The following is a 12337-nucleotide window of genomic DNA, read 5'->3' on the forward strand; positions in this document are numbered from 1 at the left end:
CGAAAAACGATACTGCCTGGAACATGAGTAGGAAAACCCTGACACATTGTAACATTAATCAAACAATGGGCACTGGCACACAATGCACAGTCTTAGTTACGGGGCAAATATGTATCCTTTAGTTACAGCTCACTGATGCCCTGATGAGATTCATGTGCTCATTCTATTTCATTTTACCTGGCTGTATTTTAAACACCTTTTTGACAAAACATTGTCCATAACAATGTTCATGAATTCATCAAGTTGGATTGATTATACACTGAGTAAACATTTTACAAATAAACCGGCTCTTTGTACTCAATTACATTTTTATCTATTCATTCTGGCGATGACCTGTCATATAAAACATTGAAACACAACTCAGAACGGTCTATAAATTCTACCCATTCTACCTACAAGGACAAGTGACTGAAAGAGAAAGATAATTACTCGTTACCATACAAAGTGAGATCAAGCGTGTTGTTGACAGTGACAAGGCTTTGCCAAACCAACTGAACTCGTTCTACGCCCGCCCTTAGCCAATGCCAAGAACAGCCATTTTAAAGGAGGGCGAGAAAGAAGAGAGAGTAAAAGAAGGAATGAATTTGAATAATAGAACGGAATAAGTGTGGGGTGAGATGGAGAGAACAGAAGCTTGGGGTAAAGGGATGTATGAAGGAATGGGAATCTGTAGGTATAATCGCAATGACAATTCAATAAAACTGAAAACTGACAATGAAATGAGATTTCGGTGTAACCACATTACCCAATTATGTATAACATCCTGAATAGGCCCTACAGGGGGACAATAATTGTGAAGGCTAATTTCAGTAAATAAATGTATGATCTGAGAAATGTGTCATTTTGGTCCATTGAATCATTAATGAAATACATTCTGCATGTTGGACAGTTAAAGCATCAGAGCAAACTGTTGTTATTTTTATAATGCACTTCTATTATAAAGAAACACTTCAACATTATCAATGGTCCCACATTACTGCGGTGACTGTATCATGCGTTGCCCTGTGATGGGTTTGCTACCTGCCCAGGGTGTTTTCTTGCCTCTGGCCCAATCCATGCTGGGATAGGCCCCAGCCCTACCCTGACCAAAAGTGAGGTTATTAGATAATGGATGGATGGATGTGGAGTATAGGCTTATGGACCATTTAAATTCCTGGTCTAATGTGTTCCAGTCTCCTGAGAGTCTCACTGTTTATAAAATGAGTCTCTCAGAGGAGCCAAAGGTAGAATCCTCAGCACAGACAGAAAGAGGTATAAATGCATGACTCAGATATTTCATGTGATATACATTCAGTGAGCACTTTTAGGTATTTATTATACTTTTTTTTTTTTACTTCTACAGCTGTAGCATATCCACTTATAGTTATGATGTGTTGTGTGTTCAGAGATGCTCTTTTGTTTCTGATACTTCTGTGTCAATGTGTGTGCATTACTGTCACCTTCCTGCAAGCTTTGTCTAGTCTAACCATTCTCCTCTGACGTCTCTCATTAACAATGAGTTTCGTCTGCAGAACTGCTGCTTACTAGGTGTTTTTTATGTTTTTTTGAAAATTCAACAATCATTTCACGGTCATGATCACTCAGATCACATTTTTTCACCATTCTAATGGTTGACGTGAACATTAACTGAAGCTCCTGATCCGTATCTACATGATTGTATGTTGTTGTATTCTAGCCGCCAACAGTGGTATGCTAGTTTGAATGTTGATTGTACTCTTCAAGGGTTCTGAATTTCTGTATGTTTACACTAGGTTGCAATAAGTAGGCAATAAGTTCATGAATGAGATTTAAACACTGTTCATGTGTCCCACTATGAAATGTCTCACTTTGGCCTAATCTGCATTTAAGTGAGCACTGATGTAATGCAGAAGAACAAGATTACACACTTTATTGAACCTTGTGGGGTCATTTGCTCTCTGCATTTGACCCATCCTAGTCACTTAGGAGCAGTGGGCGGTCGCAGTGCAGCACCCCAGTGAGCAATGTGGGATTAAGGGCCTTGTAGATTTTATAGTGGCTACATTGTGGCTTCCAGGTCCCAGTCATGTACCAAAAGCCGTATTGGCAGCAGTGGGATTCAAACCCACGCCCCCGAAGAGACTGGAGCCTTAATCCAGCGCCTTAGACCACTCGGCCACGCTACCATCAGCGGTGACCTGAGCTGGCAAACCCTTGAGCAAGGCCCAATGGCTGTGTGGATCTTATTGGGTCTCATTCATGAAACGTTAGTAAGTCTATGTGCAGATTTGCACATAAACGTCCACGCTACTAAAAACCTACTCCGGATTCATGAACGCCGCGGGAAACTCAGATCTGATCGTAAACTCGTGTGTATGATCATGAATGCCAATCCATCGTAAAGTGAAAGCGCGCTCCCGGTAATCAGCAATTAGCATAAATCCCCGCCCATGAATAGACAATGATTGCCATATAAGGAGGTGTAGACGCATCCAGTCGACCTGTCAGTCATCATGGCGCAAACAAGGAAAGAGAGAGAAAGAAAGAAAAAAAAAGAAAAAAGAAAAAAAAAATTTCGAAGCGGAGATCAAAATCATCTTGGGTGAAATATATTTTATTGGGTAAAAAATATTTTATATTCTTCTATCAGTTGTGGCGTTGTGACAGGGACAGGCAAAGCGAAGGCCTGGAAGGAGGTGACAGATGCTGTTAATGTTGCCTCTGTAGACAATAGAACCATATCCGAGGTTAAACGTAAATGGTTTGACATGAAACTGGAGGCAAAGAAACGCATAAGCGCACAAAAAAAACATGCATCAGCCACAGGAGGAGGAGGCTCACAGGCACAAATATCACCTGCTGACGAGCGCATCGCTGGCATTATTGGGGAGACCTCTCTGTCAGGAATTATACCTGACGGAGACACCGACATGCCTCCACTGGAGACAACATCAAACCCAGATGGTAAGGTGATAATTGTTGTATCATAATACATTCTGAAAACCATCACTGATAGCTTAGTGGTTAGTGTAGTTTAACCTAGGTCGTACAGTCCCACCAAACAGAACATTTGTGGGGGTTTCTCTTCGGATTGAATGAAGTGGAAACGGGAAACCAGTAATGTTATATTGTGCGATATGGTGCGTAATGGATATCAGTGTCGGAATGTAGAGCTATTTAACATTCATTTCAAGAAAGGATACGGATAACGTATAGCCCACTGCAGTTTTGTATGCATCGTCTTCAAATTATTTGAATCTTAATAGCCTAAAGCTCTGTTTTATACTGTACAGCTCCAAACAACTCTTCAAGGGTTCTGAATTTCTGTATGTTTACACTAGGACTCGGAACTGTACTGTCCTCTTAGGTCTACTTTTGCACTTGTTCTTGTGATTGATTTGCACTTTGCTGTACGTCGCTCTGGATAAGGGCGTCTGCTAAATGCCACGTAATGTAATGTAATGCAATGTATGCATTGCACTGCTGTCACACAATTGGCTGATTAGATAATCGCATTAATAAGTAGGTGTAATAAAGTAAAAATGTTCTAATAAAGTGCTCGATGAGTGTAAGTTAGAGCTGCAGTAAGAGGATGATTTTAATTGGAAGCTCTGCCTCCATCTTTTATTCACAGGGTCCGGACAGAAAGGCCAGGGTCACCTGTTCCCAGTGGTGTGTCAATGAAGAGTGAACACTCAATGGATTATCCAATCAACCTCAGAGGAGGCTTCACAGATGATCCAAGGTTATTAAACAGGTTCAAATGCACACAAAACACATCAGTGGGGAAATGTTCTTTTTGGCACCGGAGGCTTAATTAGCTACAGTACCTCCAGTAGCCCCTAGAGCCTGCAAACTTCTGGGGTAATGTCAATCCCTGGTCCCCTGGCTGTGAGTTAGAGCTGCAGTAAGAGTATGAGTCTAACTGAAAGCCTCATCTTGTCAGGTTCTGGGTTTTTCGTTGTCTAGTTTTGTCGAAGTGGTTAGCATTTCCGTGTATTCTTACCCTCTTTGCACACCGTAGTCTCTCAGTTAATTAATTCCCTGTCATTAATTTCACCTGTCTTCTACTTCCTTATTGTTTCCTTACACCTGATTGTCATTTACCTCTCGTTACCTGTGTATAAAAACCCCTTTATTGGTCCAGTTCCTTGCCAGATTGTTAAGTGTTTCGACCATACATTCCAGCGGTTATATCGGATTGATTCCTGTTATGACCTATTTTGTCGTCGATTTCCGGCTGTAGTGTTATCCATCTGTCTTGTTTGAACCAGAGTTTATTGACCAATTTTGGCTTCTGGATTCTGTTTTTCTTTGTTTTGCCCGCAAGTTATCGACCCTTGGCTGTGACTTTGACTTTGTTTTGGATTATCCCTGCTATCTCTGTTTGCTGCTGTATTGACCCTCTGCTTCGACACTTAACTACAAACTGCCTATTCCCAGCTGATTCTATTTGCTGGCTATCGACCTCTGCCTGTATATTCTGCCAAGTTTTCAATAAATACTCTGAACATTACTTTGTGGTCTTGCTACTGGATCCTGTTGTTCTGATACCTGACCATCTCTATGTGATGTGAGTTAAAGCTGCAGTAAGAGGATGGGTTTTTCTGGAAACGCTGTCTCCATCTTTTATTCACAGGGTCCAGACAGAAAGACCAGGGTCACCTGTTCCCAGTGGTGTGTCAATGAAGAGTGAACACTCAATGGATTATCCAATCAACCTCAGAGGAGGCTTCACAGATGATCCAAGGTTATTAAACAGGTTCAAATGCACACAAAACACATCAGTGGGGAAATGTTCTTTTTGGCACCGGAGGCTTAATTAGCTACAGTACCTCCAGTAGCCCCTAGAGCCTGCAAACTTCTGGGGTAATGTCAATCCCTGGTCCCCTGGCTGTGAGTTAGAGCTGCAGTAAGAGTATGAGTCTAACTGAAAGCCTCATCTTGTCAGGTTCTGGGTTTTTCGTTGTCTAGTTTTGTCGAAGTGGTTAGCATTTCCGTGTATTCTTACCCTCTTTGCACACCGTAGTCTCTCAGTTAATTAATTCCCTGTCATTAATTTCACCTGTCTTCTACTTCCTTATTGTTTCCTTACACCTGATTGTCATTTACCTCTCGTTACCTGTGTATAAAAACCCCTTTATTGGTCTAGTTCCTTGCCAGATTGTTAAGTGTTTCGACCATACATTCCAGCGGTTATATCGGATTGATTCCTGTTATGACCTATTTTGTCGTCGATTTCCGGCTGTAGTGTTATCCATCTGTCTTGTTTGAACCAGAGTTTATTGACCAATTTTGGCTTCTGGATTCTGTTTTTCTTTGTTTTGCCCGCAAGTTATCGACCCTTGGCTGTGACTTTCACTTTGTTTTGGATTATCCCTGCTATCTCTGTTTGCTGCTGTATTGACCCTCTGCTTCGACACTTAACTACAAACTGCCTATTCCCAGCTGATTCTATTTGCTGGCTATCGACCTCTGCCTGTATATTCTGCCAAGTTTTCAATAAATACTCTGAACATTACTTTGTGGTCTTGCTACTGGATCCTGTTGTTCTGATACCTGACCATCTCTATGTGCTGTGAGTTAAAGCTGCAGTAAGAGGATGGGTTTTTCTGGAAACGCTGTCTCCATCTTTTATTCACAGGGTCCAGACAGAAAGACCAGGGTCACCTGTTCCCAGTGGTGTGTCAATGAAGAGTGAACACTCAATGGATTATCCAATCAACCTCAGAGGAGGCTTCACAGATGATCCAAGGTTATTAAACAGGTTCAAATGCTCACAAAACACTTCAGTGGGGAAATGTTCTTTTTGGCACCAGAGGCTTAATTAGCTACAGTACCTCCAGTAGCCCCTAGAGCCTGCAAACTTCTGGGGTAATGTCAATCCCTGGTCCCCTGGCTGTGAGTTAGAGCTGCAGTAAGAGTATGAGTCTAACTGAAAGCCTCATCTTGTCAGGTTCTGGGTTTTTTGTTGTCTAGTTTTGTCGAAGTGGTTAGCATTTCCGTGTATTCTTACCCTCTTTGCACACCGTAGTCTCTCAGTTAATTAATTCCCTGTCATTAATTTCACCTGTCTTCTACTTCCTTATTGTTTCCTTACACCTGATTGTCATTTACCTCTCGTTACCTGTGTATAAAAACCCCTTTATTGGTCTAGTTCCTTGCCAGATTGTTAAGTGTTTCGACCATACATTCCAGCGGTTATATCGGATTGATTCCTGTTATGACCTATTTTGTCTTCGATTTCCGGCTGTAGTGTTATCCATCTGTCTCGTTTGAACCAGAGTTTAGTGACCAATTTTGGCTTCTGGATTCTGTTTTTCTTTGTTTTGCCCGCAAGTTATCGACCCTTTGCTGTGACTTTGACTTTGTTTTGGATTATCCCTGCTATCTCTGTTTGCTGCTGTATTGACCCTCTGCTTCGACACTTAACTACAAACTGCCTATTCCCAGCTGATTCTATTTGCTGGCTATCGACCTCTGCCTGTATATTCTGCCAAGTTTTCAATACATACTCTGAACATTACTTTGTGGTCTTGCTACTGGATCCTGTTGTTCTGATACCTGACCATCTCTATGTGCTGTGAGTTAAAGCTGCAGTAAGAGGATGGGTTTTTCTGGAAACGCTGTCTCCATCTTTTATTCACAGGGTCCAGACAGAAAGACCAGGGTCACCTGTTCCCAGTGGTGTGTCAATGAAGAGTGAACACTCAATGGATTATCCAATCAACCTCAGAGGAGGCTTCACAGATGATCCAAGGTTATTAAACAGGTTCAAATGCACACAAAACACATCAGTGGGGAAATGTTCTTTTTGGCACCGGAGGCTTAATTAGCTACAGTACCTCCAGTAGCCCCTAGAGCCTGCAAACTTCTGGGGTAATGTCAATCCCTGGTCCCCTGGCTGTGAGTTAGAGCTGCAGTAAGAGTATGAGTCTAACTGAAAGCCTCATCTTGTCAGGTTCTGGGTTTTTTGTTGTCTAGTTTTGTCGAAGTGGTTAGCATTTCCGTGTATTCTTACCCTCTTTGCACACCGTAGTCTCTCAGTTAATTAATTCCCTGTCATTAATTTCACCTGTCTTCTACTTCCTTATTGTTTCCTTACACCTGATTGTCATTTACCTCTCGTTACCTGTGTATAAAAACCCCTTTATTGGTCTAGTTCCTTGCCAGATTGTTAAGTGTTTCGACCATACATTCCAGCGGTTATATCGGATTGATTCCTGTTATGACCTATTTTGTCTTCGATTTCCGGCTGTAGTGTTATCCATTTGTCTTGTTTGAACCAGAGTTTATTGACCAATTTTGGCTTCTGGATTCTGTTTTTCTTTGTTTTGCCCGCAAGTTATCGACCCTTGGCTGTGACTTTCACTTTGTTTTGGATTATCCCTGCTATCTCTGTTTGCTGCTGTATTGACCCTCTGCTTCGACACTTAACTACAAACTGCCTATTCCCAGCTGATTCTATTTGCTGGCTATCGACCTCTGCCTGTATATTCTGCCAAGTTTTCAATAAATACTCTGAACATTACTTTGTGGTCTTGCTACTGGATCCTGTTGTTCTGATACCTGACCATCTCTATGTGCTGTGAGTTAAAGCTGCAGTAAGAGGATGGGTTTTTCTGGAAACGCTGTCTCCATCTTTTATTCACAGGGTCCAGACAGAAAGACCAGGGTCACCTGTTCCCAGTGGTGTGTCAATGAAGAGTGAACACTCAATGGATTATCCAATCAACCTCAGAGGAGGCTTCACAGATGATCCAAGGTTATTAAACAGATTAAAATGCACACAAAACACTTCAATGGGTGAAATAGCTTTTTGGCACTAGAGGCTTAATAAGCTACAATAACTTCTGGAGTAATGTCAACCCCTGGTCCCCTGGCTGTGAGTAAGAGTATGAGTTTAATTGGAAGTTCTGTTTTGATGTGCTGTCAGTTATAGCTGCATTAAGAGGATGATTTTAACTGGAAGCTCTGTCTCCATGTTTGTTCACAGTGACCATTTGGAAAGAGTAGGTTCACCTGTGCCCAGCTGTCTATCTCTGAAAAGTGATCATTCAATGAATACTGCACTTAATTTCAGAGGTGAGTTCACAGGTAATAAAAGATAATTAAACAGGTTCAATTTCAATTAATTAAACTGCACTGGCACATTTCAGATGTAGGTTGGTGTAGCATATTATAGTGAGCATGGTAGCTCATGTTTGCGTTGATTGGCACTCACATTCAAAACAGCAAATTATGAACCTCAATATCTCTCCCGTTTCGAAACCCAATCTCAATGCCATTTCACAGGTCTACTAAAATGGCAACGGGCTCCCGAACTACCGATTTTGGTATTGCTACATTGCGCCATTTCTGTATTATGGATACCCTTAAAAGCATTGCATAAAACATAAAGAAATTTTGGGGCAAAAATAACTTGACTTCAGTCCAGTTAATCCCAACAAAAGACTACTCATTATGTCCGTAGTTCAGAAGCATGCATGCTTTTTCCAATTTCATAACTGTACATTTTATTACATTACATTAAATTTCAACCCATAGACTCAACATGGAGAAACACAATGCTAACTTGACTAAGTTATGAACGGTATGTTAACATGAAACCATTATGTTCACATGAAACCGCTATATTCAGCAATGTTTTCGCGTGCAGGTTGTCGCTAAATGAAACGGACATGCTAACAGCAGCCAATCTCACTATCTGTACAAAGTGGAAAGCAAGCAATCAATTTATGAAAACATGTTGGAGACAGTGAAGCAAGGGTGTCCAGCTTGGTCAGCATATATAAACAGAAAACTTAGAGCTAAATCACCAGCTATTTTAGCTAGCTAGTTTATTAGGCTCATCATAATCACCAACAGAGTGAGTTCCTTAGGCTTGCTAGCTAGCCCTAGCTACACAGAAAAATTGCAGTGACAGTGTATTAATGCCGGCTACTTTACTAGCTCGCTCGCTAGCCCATAGCTAGGCTTTTAACAGTAGTTAAACCTTGCTAGCTAGCTGACTTGCTGATATGGAATATTTCATTACCCATGAGAGAACATGCAATCTCACCAGCAACAGAACATGCAAATACCGTGTTGATGGCATCTAGTTACGAGGAAATGCGTTTCAGACAGCAGAATTATTGTTGAAATATAAAAGAATGACGCTAACTAGCTTTTAACACTTTTTAACAGTCTCCAAATCAATCTCCTGTAAAATTGTTCAGAATCAATTGTATTGATACTGTGACACAGTGCAATACAGTACACAGAAAACACAACAATACAGGGGAATCAGTTGGAAATCACCAACACATCACAGTGCAGTGTGTGTATTCTTTATTAACTTCAAACATGCATTTACTGTAAACCGAAATAGCAATATTGGACAATTGTGCACCATTTTTCCTTTCATAATGTTTATATGATTGATGACACTGTGGATTGGCCCACATTAGGTTGCACTCTTCAACCAGACTCTGCAATTGTAAGACCATGGTTGATTACATAGTACACAATGGTGGCCCTCACTTTGTTGGAAACAACCATGTCCTTCTGTCCTCTTCCTCTGTTATGTGGTCTTCTCCTAACCATACCACCATGCATCTTTCTTCCTCTTCCCCTTCGTTTTGAATGAGCAGACACGTGCCCCTGTTCAATGTTTGCCTAAGCAGGTTCCTCCATGATCCGAAAATATAGTACTGTAATTGTGTTGCACCTGTGCCATAAAGTAATTTGACAGTAGTTTGTGACTGGGTGATCTCAGATGTGGGAAACTTCCCTTCATAAGATTCTGTTATGCAGGGGGGAACAGAGGAACCAATAGCAGACAGGGGTGCAGAAAAATGACAGGTTTTAATATCAAAATGGGCAGACAGAGCAGAGTCGAAAAACATGCCAGGGTCAAAACCAGGGGGTCCGTCCAAAAAGGCAGAGGTACAATAATCCAAAACACAAAGAAGAGTCCAAGGAAGCAGGCAGGGGTCAAAACCAGAAAACCAAAAAAAAAAAACATAACCAAGGGCAAGGGCAAGGGCAAGGGCAAGGACTCGGGAACAAGGGCAGGGGAATAGTGGGGCACGCAGACAAGGGAGTGACTGGGCTAGAAAACATTCAGACTCAGACATCACAGGGGAAGACGAGTGCAAAGACTAACAAATATAAACAGAACACCAGACATGAATATGAAAAATAATAAATTACAAGAATGATGATAAAAAACAATGACTAAACTAACACACAGAACACAGGAACATAACAGATTCACCTAACAAGCAATTTATTAATTTATCTGACATTGCACCTGTGGGGCGACATGGCTCAGGCAGTAAGAGCAGTTGTCTGGCAGTCGGAGGGTTGCCGGTTCGATCCCTGAGCAAGACACCTAACCCTCAAATGCTTCTGACAAGCTGGTCGGCGCCTTGCATGGCAGCCAATCGCCGTTGGTGTGTGAGTGTGTGTATGAATGGGTGAATGAGAAGCATCAACTGTACAGCGCTTTGGATAAAGGCGCTATATAAATGCCAACCATTTATATGTTAGGGAGTATCTACTTGAAATATTATGATGGTTGGATGGACTCTTTGTGTATGGCATATGATGACATACACAAAGAGTAGTTGCACAGATGTGTTTGAGAGTAAAACTATTCAACAGAAAACAACATAATCTATTCTGATCAGCAAGACTTACACAATTGACAATTGGACTTATCATTTGCATAAATGTGATTCACATTTGCAATTTGTAGAATGGCATGAGAAATAGTGTTCAGCTGTGAACAAGTGATGTTATGGTGTGGAGGTTTTCACATATTGTTTTGTCAATCAACAATTGGGCCAAAAACTGCAGCTCTAATTATTGTTGACAAGTGGGCTGAATGGTTTCTTTAATGTAAGACAACTGGTCTGTCATTAGGCTAAACAGCTCTGTGGCTGTAATAAATGTGTTGTAAGATTAACCACCTCAGCTACATTTATGATATCTTCCCTTTATTTCCGGGCAAGTTTTGTTATATCCATGTGATATCTAATCTAATCCCTTGATAATTTGTTTTGGATTATCCCTTACTAATTATTAATTTTTTCTTCATATCGTCTCTGTGATAGTTTATCAAAAGTGTCCTTATATTTCATGTTGGTATTGGTTGGTTCTGGTTGTCATTCATGATATTTTGTTCGCTGCTGCACTGTGCATCCGTATTATATGGGCGAAGTTTATTTTGAGTGACGTCATGGAATACTAGGAATAGAGGAAGGGTGCGTTCATAAATATGCTCTGAGAGCGTGGGAGCGCGCCTGGGTTGCTCTAGTCGTAGAGCACTCAGAGCGTCCCCGTTCGAAAATTCAGAGCACTGTGCTCTGGGAGCACTGGGCACTCTGACTGAAAAGACTGTTTATCTGAGCATCTGAACATTCCAATCTAAAAATGGCGGAGGATGTCGACGGATGCTGTTTGATTGGTACTCTAGCCAGTATTATTCAACACGCATCTACGTGTAACAAAACAGGTAATAATCATGTTTATACATGGGATGAATTAACGTTTATTCATTTTAAAAAGATGAAAAGGGCAACGTTCATTAACGAGTATCTACTGTCAACATTGTAGAAGTTTTTAAGAGTTAAATGTACGATTGTCAGTTGAAAAATGAATGCAGGTACGTCTTTTTTTCAAATAGGTAGTTTAATATAGTAGAGGAACTAGTGGTTCGGTTCCCCACGTACTGATTAACAAGAACTAACAACTGAGGGAGAATGTCAATACTTATACCCTGTCCCTTAATGGAAACAGTGGCCGAAATGGCCCTTGCCATAAATGAAAACACATTACAGGAAGTGGAGAGGGGGGTGATTAGATCTGGTGAGGAGGTAAAGTGATTAGATCTGGTTGGGGGTAAAACAATGTGTGGGGAAAGGGGCTGGAGGAGGGGGTAGAGCACTAACAGCACTAAAGTTAGCAACATAAAGCTAGTTAACACTAACGTTAGCTAATGTCAACGTTAACACGATTAACTGACCATTTGAAAATGTACTTATTTCAGAGCACTCTATGATTTTGAAACCAGAGCGCTCTGAAATCAGACCACATTTTCAGAGTGAATTTACGAACGCACGCTAAGTCTATGGGTGGCTAGTGCAGACCAGCCAACCCAAGCATTCAGGGTGAAATGGTGCATGAGCGCTTTACAGTTTGTGATGTATCTTAAAGCTCTATGATAAAGACTATCAATAGATTGTAGATATTGGGCAGATGTATTTAAGTATAGAACATCACCAAATTCAAGAATAGACATAAAGGTTGCAGCAACAAGTCTCTTTTGCATTAAAAGAGAAACAGGCCTTGTTCCTAAAATAAAAGCCCAGCTTACTCCTCAAGAATGGGAAAG

General features: G+C 41.1%; 1 non-coding gene across 1 annotated transcript; it reads right to left on the reverse strand.

Annotated features, from left to right (window-relative positions):
- Window positions 1-2062: 2062 nt before the first annotated feature.
- On the reverse strand, window positions 2063-2144 carry trnal-aag (transfer RNA leucine (anticodon AAG)). Its single transcript has one exon. It is a non-coding gene; the product is annotated as a tRNA-Leu (tRNA).
- Window positions 2145-12337: the final 10193 nt, after the last annotated feature.

Source organism: Conger conger, chromosome 16 (genome assembly GCF_963514075.1).
Source record: "Conger conger chromosome 16, fConCon1.1, whole genome shotgun sequence".
NCBI classification, from domain to species: domain Eukaryota; kingdom Metazoa; phylum Chordata; class Actinopteri; order Anguilliformes; family Congridae; genus Conger; species Conger conger.